This window comes from Daktulosphaira vitifoliae, unplaced genomic scaffold (assembly GCF_025091365.1).
Source record: "Daktulosphaira vitifoliae isolate Bord-2020 unplaced genomic scaffold, ASM2509136v1 Scaffold_1, whole genome shotgun sequence".
Lineage (NCBI taxonomy): Eukaryota > Metazoa > Arthropoda > Insecta > Hemiptera > Phylloxeridae > Daktulosphaira > Daktulosphaira vitifoliae.
In genome coordinates, this window is record NW_026099572.1 from 37,150,865 (window position 1) to 37,162,527 (window position 11,663).

The window sequence follows — 11,663 nt, forward strand, 5'->3', positions numbered from 1 at the left end:
AACTGCTAAGAAGGAAGAAAAAAAACTCGATAATAGATGTGTTGATTTAATCGTTATATTTTCTTAAATTAACCGTCACAGTTTAAATAATTTTTATTTTCTATTAAAAAAAAATTAAATGGCATTGGATGTTATCGATTTAAGTTCTTTTCGGTTTAAATGGAATTATTTTGACACGTAATAAATTCAAAATTAACGATACGTATGATCTCAAATCATTAACTATTGTTAATTAGCTAACAGTGTGATATCACTTCAAGTTTCTTTAAATAAATCCGACTATACGTTATCATTTTAAACTCTAACATTAGCGAAAAGATTGTTTGAAACTTCTTTATTTCTAAAAGAAATAAATAATGTCGGCAATAAGTGTATTTAATTTTATTTAGAATTAGCTTAAACTGTTTTTTATCAGATTAATTTTACAGTTATTTTTCAAATGTTTCGAATACTGGTTAATTATTGGCGGTTGTCCCGATTACATTGTCTAGGCAGTAAGCGTGTGAAATAGGAGGAGGGTTAAATGAAACTTATTTTATTTACATCATTTGATATAATCTTTAAAAGCATTATAATCATATCTTACCGAATCTCGAATTTGCTGACTCCTCTTAAACTTTCTTTCTCACCATTCACGGTAATCTTGTAATTTATCTTTTACGGTTCACATAAACTCGATGATCATACAAAGGAAGGCAATCAGATAAAGATAAAATTGGGTAGCGCATTGTGTTTACCGTTAAATTTTAAATTGTTGTTAGAACGTATCGTTTTTGTATGTCATTATTTGTCTTGTAAAAAATGACCGATTAAATTCATATATAAACAGTTGAAATACAGTAAAATACGAGAATAAAAATAATCAATCTATAAGTTGATTCTTTTTCCAATAAATTTATTGTAAAAAAAAAAAAAAAATTCCTTTTAAAATAACTTAAATAATTAAGAAAACCAGTCGAACCGTTCGGCAATTAAAAAATGTTGTGCCTGTTAGTAAAACATTGGTACGCTTATAAATCATTCAGTTAAAACAGTTGGGAACACATAATGATTAAAAATTTCCGTAGAACATCGTGCAGATCATGATTTGTATAAAGAGACAAATCGAATATACTTTCAGCGAAGACACTTAAAGTGTACGCAGTGAATAGTATAAAAATAATCCCTTTTGTGTTTGTTTAACGATCTCAGTTCAATACTCCGATCACTTTTTTCGACGATCGTTGACATTAAACGAATGTGATGAAATGCTCAGTGCATTTTTTTCGATGTCACCCATTTGTACGGTGAAGATTTACTGAATTTGTGCGTTTTCAGTCGCTTCTACGTTAATCACACGGATGAATAATTATGGAGGCTCACTTGAAAGGCTGGGGATTTATAGCCCGGGAGCCGATCGTCATGACCGTCGAGGTACTGTAACAAGGGCCCACGTCGACAGGCGTTGGGTGCAGGTGACAAAACACCGGTTTCCCTATTGAAACCAGCGAGTAGTAATAATAATAAAAAACAACCAATTCTGTCACACCCCGCTCATCTCGACACACACACTGACAATATTATTATATCGTGTCCATCGAACGCGGTTACCGCACACAGACAGTTTCCGATCTGATATGCCGTCGACGGTGACAAATACGTGTGTGCGTCTCAATCCAAAGACGTTTTTTATAACACCAACGACGAATGTGTCGCCGCCGTCGTAGCCACACACGTTGAAGTCGCCAAGCACATAAATTTACAAGTCAGCCCGACAAAACGGCCGTTATCGCCGGCGACAAATTTGTCTCCGGTCGGACCACCCCAAACAACGTTCGATCCTAATCGCCGGGCCGGCTACTAAAAACTCGTTGTTTTTGGTATTTTTTAATGTGTCGTCCGTTCGACCACAAAACATTACAATAATAAAAATGCGCACGGTGCTGTGAAACCACCGCACGAGTTAAGTGTCCATAAGAAACACCGGCGACTAATAGATATTATGCACTTGGAATTAAATTAATACATTTGTATAACACTTAACGCTCCAAACGAATCAATCCTTCCTACGCTGTCGTCGACGTAACTATCAGTAACTAAAAAAAAAAAAAATAATAATATTAAAAACGGTCATCGTAAATTTGTCGACTGTAAGATTACTTTTATTACAGCGGACGTTTTGAATAAATCTATGTTAGGTGTCGATTAAATTATTTATTCCGTAGAAACATCATCGCGCGGTAGGTTATCATTTGGTTAATGATTAATAGTTATTGGACCGGATACGGAAAAAATTCGGTAATGTTATTACCATAAAAAACTCGAGACCTACATCGTTTTTAATGAAAGTCTAAATCAGTAACTAATTGTAATTGATCAGACCAACAGCAACGAATATTCAAATATTTTATGTTAATATTTCACATGAATATTCTCATTCAGACAACTGAAATAGCGAAATTCGAACAGACTCGCGTTAGATTTCGTTTGACTTGCAGTGCTATTATAATTATAGGCCATTGCCGTATATGTCAGTAACGCTATGTGTATTCACTTAAGGTCATTTTCACGTTTAAAGTCTTAGAATACACACGCAGGTACTGTAAAATAATTAACGCTGGAATACCAATTCAAGGTTTATGTAGTGATTTGAACGGGCTGGATTATGAAATTAGAAAAAAAAAATGATAATTCACTACTATCCCTGTTGATTTTAGTTAGTCTAGTGCAATAATCAGGAACCAAAACAGGATAAATAATCACTACGGAATTTATCACTCGAGTATTCAGAATATTTGTTCACGATCTTTCTCTAACACATCGTATAAAGAAAAACATGCAATTGTCTATGAAAAAAACTCGACTTTTATTTATCCAGGTACATATTATAATTCACTAAATCCGAGTATTGAGCTGACACTTGGTTTTCCGCACAAAATTACTTCATCATCGGATTACTTTTGGTTTTTAGAAGAACACGGCTGTACATTTGGAAGCATAACCTGTTCTAGTTCAAGGAGATCGTTAAGAAACGGCGAAAAATGATTTTTTGAAATTGGTGAACAACCGCCGCGCGCAACACAAACGGATTTTGTTGCACTGTCCAAATGACGGAATTATTATTTCTTTAAATCGCATCTCATGTAAGTAGGTAGCAATTACAACTGTACGGGGTGGGCGGATCATTTTGCGGCGGCAGAATTTCGGCGAAAACGAGCCAGCGGAACAGGAGGCGGTTTCTTCAATCAAACGGTCGGCGCCGACCCCCAGTGACATTTGAGATGAAAAAAAGGCAATATCGGGTCGGCTACCATTGGAAACGATTTCCAAAAACAATACGTCGACCGATTTGTGCCGGCACGACGTGCCTCCCTAAAATCGTTGCGTTTGCGAACGCATAATTATTTCTACGGCGTATCGCAAGTGCTGCACGGACACTGCGACCAGCGCGTATACATAATGTGTACGTCATGAGGCGGCGTAGGTGGTGTGAGAACCTGGTCTGTGTGCGCACCTCATACGAATAGGCGCCTGGGCGTGAGAACTATATGGATGTGTACAAATAATGGCCGACCGCGGCGTAATTATAAGGTTTACTCGCGGCTCGTGTACACGCGTTTAGAGCATTACAAACGCACGCGGTTCTGAGGGAAAACCACCTGACACGGGAGAAGAGAGATGCCGTCGACGTCGTTGGGAACTTGCGTCCGGCAAACCGAACCTACTCTGTTGGATACGTCAGTTTTTCAAAGGTTTTCATACCCGTTCGTCACAACGATCGGCCGCGCGTGGTATGCGTACAAACGTGTTTGGCACATTTCATGTAGACCACACGAGTATTGAAATGAGGCATATTAATTTCGTTGAGTGATTAGCACTAGAATAGATTATAATAAATTATCGGTCCCAGTCCGGAGCGCTTTTATGATTTACCGTCCACGTCGAAACATCGTGGAATATATCGTTTTTTTAATGAATGGCGAAATAACTTATTTTGTGGTTTTTTTTTTTATTTCTTTTGATTTGACAGTTTCGAATCTCCACGTGAACGACACGCCAAAGTTGCTTTTCAGGCGAGACGATTATTTCTGCGTTATTTCCGTGCCAGCGTCTCGTTACCACCTGGAAGTAAACGACACGTCGGTAATTATTGCTATTGTGTTCGGTTCCGTCGAGTTTTTGACCTGTTCTTCTTTAATTTTCAAACGCGTCCGTCTCCGCGCGACCGTGATTTTCGTTGTAGACACGGTGTTGACGCGTTGGGGTCACAGGGGGACAACACTACGTGTGCGCATACGCATTAACACGGCAATAAAAGCCGACAAATAACATATCCGCCGCCGCCACAATGAACACCACCTATACGGGCCCCTGCCACCTCCCCGCTGGTCGCTCCCAATAAACGTTTACACGCGGCGAACAATGACACGACGCATTTGGACACGCTTAGGCCGCCATTGTGCTGCCAGCACTGCGACAAAAAAATAATACATATTATAATATTATTCAAAAGTGCTGTCGTTACCGCCACCGCCGTATTCCGTACATAATTGGTGAGTAACAATAGATGTTATGGAAAATGGCGACGGGCGCTTCGTGACGTTCAGCGCTGTAATATTGTAATCACCGCAGTGTGTATTTCTATTTTACGCCCGCCAAAAACAATACACTACCGGCGGCAACTATTGGAATACACTCGTATGCTAAAAAACATATGTTTTTACATTTAAAACCTCTCACTACTGTTGCACGTGATGACTTATTGACTTTCTAACTATTTTAGAAAGTAGCTGAAATCGAGACTATTGAATTTTCTTTTATAATTGTCGTAAGCCAACAAAATAAAAATCAAAACTAATGGTTATTTATAGCTTATGACAATTTAACACAATGCGTGTTAATCACAACGGAGTAACGTGAAACGTACGTTGAAAAACGTTTCAATTCCTTTATAGTGTTTGGATTGATAAGACCATTTGTTTTTTTGTCATTTAAATGTTTTAACGCAGTATTACATTTTTTTTCGAGTGATATATTTACATTTTTTTAGCGTTAAAAATAAATAAAATAACCCCCTGACAGAATAGCCCGGGGCAGCGTTATTTTGTATTATTTTCACGATTTACACGGACGTAGTAGAAATCTAGTACCCATCGAGTACCACGCCCATCTGTTTTAACTCGAGTGTATTGTTGTAATTTTTGCAGCTGCCAGTCATACTCTTCAGTAGCATTTGGATTATCGCACCTACAATTACCCGAGTACGTTACAGTCCATCGAATATACTTTTATTAATCCGAAGTATATCGGAAATAACGTTTAGAATCTATCCGCGTCGATCTAATTGCTTAGAGAGTTTGAAAAAACTCAATTTGTCGATTTCATTGCCGGCCGTTATGAATGCAAGTTCCAATTTTTCTGCCCGTCACTTCTACTGCTGCCCATAAAAGTTCTCTTGCAGCGACCATTTAATCACTTGTTACCTCTCTCAACTCTTGACCTAAGACACTACAGCTGGCCGTGTATGTGTTTAGCGTGTCAATCTGTACACTTCATCCGAGTTCAAGGCAAGTCTGTAATATATTTAATAACACGTTTGCAATAAACAACGTCTAGGAAGTCTGCGACGGAGCAGTTGCAGAACAAACATAGATGGGCAAAGAGGTTAATTTTGATTTGGGTCCGACTACATTGTGCTGCCAGACGTCGATGCAGCAGTTACACGATCCCGCCGTCGTCGTTGTTGTTGTTGGGCGTTTTTATTGTTGTCCTAAAAAAATCATTTTTCTCGTCGTCCGATCCTCAATAAAAACCTTATTATTTTCTTCTCTTGGCATACGTCTATAATTATAACAAACCGTGTGTCTAATAATTATTGGCGGTTAAACGAAATCTGTCTGAAAACGGTAGAACAAAACGGCGAGCGGTACTCGAAAACGGTTATAATTACAACGTATGCGCTGAACATAACCCTACGTAAATATTTATAGCGTTTTAAGACTTTTTCGATACGACTGTTTTTCTCCGGTCTGCAGATGAACGTCGGTGTGAGTTATTGGTGAACTGGGCTCAAAACTTAATTACAAATCCACAGATTGTACTAAGAATCACTTCACATAATCATGAATTATTGCCTTCCGCAAACCGCACTGTGCAAACGGTGTACTGTATCTCGTTGTGTCCATAAATTGTGTCTTGATACCAAAGCCAATTATCGATTGTGTTCTACTCGGCAAGACACGATGACTTCGACGGATACCTTTGGGGCATTTTTTGCTTTTCAGTTGTAATTAAAATGATCGCCATGAAAACAACACTCTTAATAACACGTATCGCGTAAAATATTTCAATTTTTATTTATGTGCGACTCGTACAATACAAAAGTATCACTTTTGTTTGTAAACTTAAATAAATCGAAAACATCGATATTCTGTTGATTTCAGCGTGAAATTCATTTCGTCATTCAAAAATAATTTTAAACGGAGCTTAAACTATCAAAACAATTTGGTTAATTAAATTTGATTTTTGTCGACCTTTTAAAGTTTTACTGCGAAACTAATTGTATCGAATTGGATAAATAGAATTTTAGTTTTCAATCGACTTGTATTCTAACGGGCTAANAATAAATCGAAAACATCGATATTCTGTTGATTTCAGCGTGAAATTCATTTCGTCATTCAAAAATAATTTTAAACGGAGCTTACACTATCAAAACGGTTAATTAAATTTGATTTTTGTCGACCTTTTAAAGTTTTACTGCGAAACTAATTGTATCGAATTGGACAAATAGGATTTTAGTTTTCAATCGACTTGTATTCTAACGGGCTAAAATGGTCAGTTGCATGTCCAGAACAGGAGGTAACCAACTTTAGTGCCTTATAGCATCATAAAAAACATTGGTATCACACTAGAAATAAAACGAGCANGCCTTATAGCATCATAAAAAACATTGGTATCACACTAGAAAAGGAACGAGTATTTAAGGTTTAATCAAAATGTATAAGAAATGCACGTTCGGATTTTATTCTTACTAGAGCATGTCAAATTTTAATTAATTATAGATAAATGTCGACTTATTTTATATTATTTTCAGTTAAAAAAACTGCTATTGTTATTGAGGTTATTGAATCTACTACCTCTATAAGTTATTTATCGATTTCTCACAAATCACGATTTTTGAAGTCTTTTGTCTTGCACATATAGAAGGGTTTATACACAGAATAACACTACATTATTATAACTAGAGCTCAAATTGGCATGTCAGCGGCGTTGTAATAATATGTTAAGGAGCCTAATAATTGGCTTCCGAATATCTCCACGTACTTTACCTTTGGTATGTTGATCCTAATGCTGAGCGGGATCGAGAGTAGTTATGTTTCCAAGTAACGATTTCGTGGGAAATAACAAACCGAGCTCCTGCCTCCTCGAATCCTTGTATTTATGAGAAATAAAAAACAAATTTGAGACTTACCCAAAATATTAATAACAATGATTATTGTAGTAGACATTTACGGTGCGTTATAGTAAATGATTGCATTCATAAATATTTTATCGTGTACTCTTATACATTAAATACATCGATTGTCTAAATTACTACGTACTGGTTGGTGGGGTTGTACACAAAAAGTTGTTCAGCTCGAGTAGTTTGAAACTATCGAACAAATTGCGTGGTTTTTTTTAGCGTATACACATTTTTATTATCAGCGTTTAAATATTTTAGTTTCGATGCGAAGCTAAGAAATGATTGGTTTTACCAAAATGTGCAATTTATTTTGTTCGTAAAAACTCTTAACTCTCATTACGCCGATTTTTATGAGCTATACATTAATAGAGCCCAAAATTAAATTAGTCAAAGTTTCAAAAAAAAATATCTTAAAATTCATTTTCGTTGAAATTGGAAAAAACACAATTTGTTTCTTATTTTTAAAATTGTAATTACTTTTTTTATAAAAAATAAATTTTTATGAAATGTTAATCAAGTAAAGCAATAAACTTTCTTTTCGTATGCTGTTTGTAAAAATTTCACAAAATACCCGAGTGCAGAAAGGGAATGTAATTTTTCGAAACTGTTTCAGAATGTCTGCATTCTTTATACCTATATAAAATTAAAGCTCTTAAAACGTAATTAACAAAAAAAAAATGTATTCTAGGAGTAATCGGCCACCAGAGCATAATAAACTGCAATTTTCGCAAAAGAAATTCTTTGTTTTTACAGCTTTTAATGTCTATCCAATATATATATATTAAAAGGAAAGAGACATTTCACCACCAAAAAAAAATTCAAGCTACCAATAGTTTATAATAAATTACAATTTAAATTTCATAACTGATTTTTATAACTTAGATTAACTAAAAAAGGTTAGAATAATCAAACGTTCTCTCTTTTTTTTCCGTAAAAACTATGGAGAATAAACGCTAATTTATTAATTATCAATTTCAAACAAATTTGATTACTACAATAAGTAATTTATTCATGTATTATACTTATAAATCATAAAACTTGTAATCAGGAGTTAGAAGTGGATGTTGCTTTTGGAATTATCCACTAAAATTAAACACTATCTACAGATACGCATCGAAATGATTTTTGTAAGATTGCTTTTTAAATCACTGCCAGATTTCAATTATACTTTTATCCCAACTATGCCGCGACACTACCGTGTTAGATTTTTTTTTTTTATTTAATATGTCTGAAACTATTTTTAACAGGTTTTTATGACATTGTATTTTTCCATAAAAATAAAATATAATCGTCTATTCGAGTAATCAAGTGCTTTAATATTTACTGATAATCTGTATATATATATAAATTATTATTATTTCAATAAAAAAATTGAATTTGAATTATTTTTATAGAGCAGTTTTTTAACATCTGTGTGAATAAATATATCATAAAATTTAGTTTATAGCATTCATAAATTGTTTTCTATTATTTACTTACAATTTTACTTAAATAATTCAAATTTTTTTTGCAACTCAGCTCGACGATTTTAATTAGCAGCAATTGGTTTATCCAGTAGATTTCTCCTAAAATAATAATTTACAAAAAAAAAAAAATATTTTAATTGTATTATTTATTTTTCGACTCACAATTGATTAATTATTTTTTAGTACTATCCCTTATCGCATTTAAGTATGTTGACTTGAGTTTTTCAAATGATTTTATTTTAGTAAATTAAATGTTACAAAATGATCCAAAATAGAAAATGAGTCATTGATTTATTTTAAAGCTGACATATATTATGTTAATATATTTTATATGTTTATCAAATATAAAACACTTTATTCAATCAACATAAAATTGTAATAAAATGATTAGCACAGATTTATAACATTTTTAATTAGTTTTAATACAATATATTTAAACAAATTTACGATACATTTTGATTGTTGAACATATTTTTTACATTATCAATAATTTTATAATATAATTCAACATTTTCAATATTTTGATCTATATCATCTCCAAGATAAATATCTGTGAAGTCAACTTTAGGTGTCATTTCATCTATACAGTTCGTTAAGCCTTCTATATATTCTTCATCGCATACTTCGTAGTGAGTACCACACGTATAACGATATTTCAAATCATAATTCATGTACACATTAGTTAGACAATCAATGTGTCTTGTCGATATGGACTCGTATTCAAATACTCTTTTGATTTCACTCAAAAGGTTAAAAAATTTAATTTTAATATCAGCTATAGGCTGATTATCTTCGTTCAATTCCTGCGCCAAAATGCAATATCTATGCATGATAGATACACCTACACTCTCAATAGCATTTAACACTGTTGCGTAACACTTAACATACGAACTGCCTTCGCACAACAATTCTTCGGTAAATTTTGGATCCAGTAAATCCGACAATCTTTTTCCTACCACCATCATATCTTCAAAAAATAGTACATCATTTTCTGCTGCACTATTATCCCAAGGTTTTGGACAAACTACTGCGTTTAAGTTTCCTGGATATTCATCAGCGTAATAATCGTGTTGCTTAAGTTTCAGATTCATAAATTTTGGATACTCTTGCTTGAGACGATTCAAATCTTTTATTGTGATATTATTTTTGTCAAACACTTCTTTTGCAAATGAGGATTTTACTAATGTAATTAACAGTGTGAACATAATAGTTTTACAGACANATTCAAATCTTTTATTGTGATATTATTTTTGTCAAACACGTCTCTTGCGAATAATGATTTAATTAATGTAATTAACAGTGTGAACATAATTATTTTACAGAGATACATTTTACTTGTTAGAACACGTAGATCAAGTCAACTTCTCACAATTTTAGTTTTAGAATTAATCATCTTAAACAATTTTTTTCATTTATATATTTTATTTGAGGTATTTGAATTGTATGAAATGTGTTTTTTTTAAATTATATAAATTATCTTTTTGTCAACTGTTTAGGATTAGATTTTTTGTAATGTTTGATCAATATATGATTTATGCTAGTACTATTTTTATTAAGTTGATTCATTTTTACGTGAAATTTATGAAAAATATTTCATTATTCTATTTATGTTATTTATATATTATAAGAAGTGATCCTAAAATTCTATACGTCACTATGATATTTTTTATACATACGTTTATATTACATACGGTTACTCTGATATAAAGTATTGTAAATTCGGATACACGTATATTTTTATCACTATTTACCAACATTTTTTTAGATTGTATGCGTATTTCAAAAAAAATACAGAATTTTTTTTCAATACTGTATTATGCATATACAAAGTATTTATATAAGTAATTTTTTCGTTTAATGAAGATTTTTTTGATTTGGTATGAAATTTCAACTCTTTTCTGTTTAGTTAATCTGATATATTAATTAAACTTAACTAAAAACATTAAAATAAAGAACATTATTTCAAGATGAAATAAAAAAAAATGCGAGGTGGAGGGGGGAAAGGGCTTAGATTTAATGAATCGAGTTAGATTCATCCAAATCATGTCAATTATACCTCTTATCCACTTTATCCTATTTCTTAACATTACATTAAGTTCGTGTATGCTTCACGACTACACTTACCTTGATATCTAGATGGACTCGATGATAATGAACTTTGTTCTTTGTCGATATATTAATTTAATTTAAATAAATGAAAACACTGATATGAGGGGTAACTTACTGAATTTATTTCTATGGTTTCAATTAGATATTTTAACAAATATGAAAGGCTTATAATTAAGTTTGACAAAAGTAACATGGATTTTACATCATTAACTTTAATATAAAAGAATAAGAGTATGGGTGAATAATAAGCTGGTGTGCTAATTTTCCTTGACCTTTTATGTTAAACTTGTGGTTAAAGTGATGAAGAGAGGCTAGTTTTTCTTATGAATTTAACTATTTTATCCAGCCTTCTATTCGGCGGCCCAAATACGCTTATGGTAATTAAAAAGATTGACATCAATGTAAACATAGTTCCAAATGAGCGATATATTAGTAAAAAATAATAAAATAAATGAAAAGTAATTAAAATTGATAATTATTTACGTGGAAAAATTATTCTAGAAGTTTTTTGAATATTCTCGAATCTTCAATTTTAATTCATTACATATACGAAATAAAATTTTTATGGAAATATATACTAATATCCTAATATTTCTATGACTACTAATACAATTTAGACACACCATTATGTACATACATATTTATAT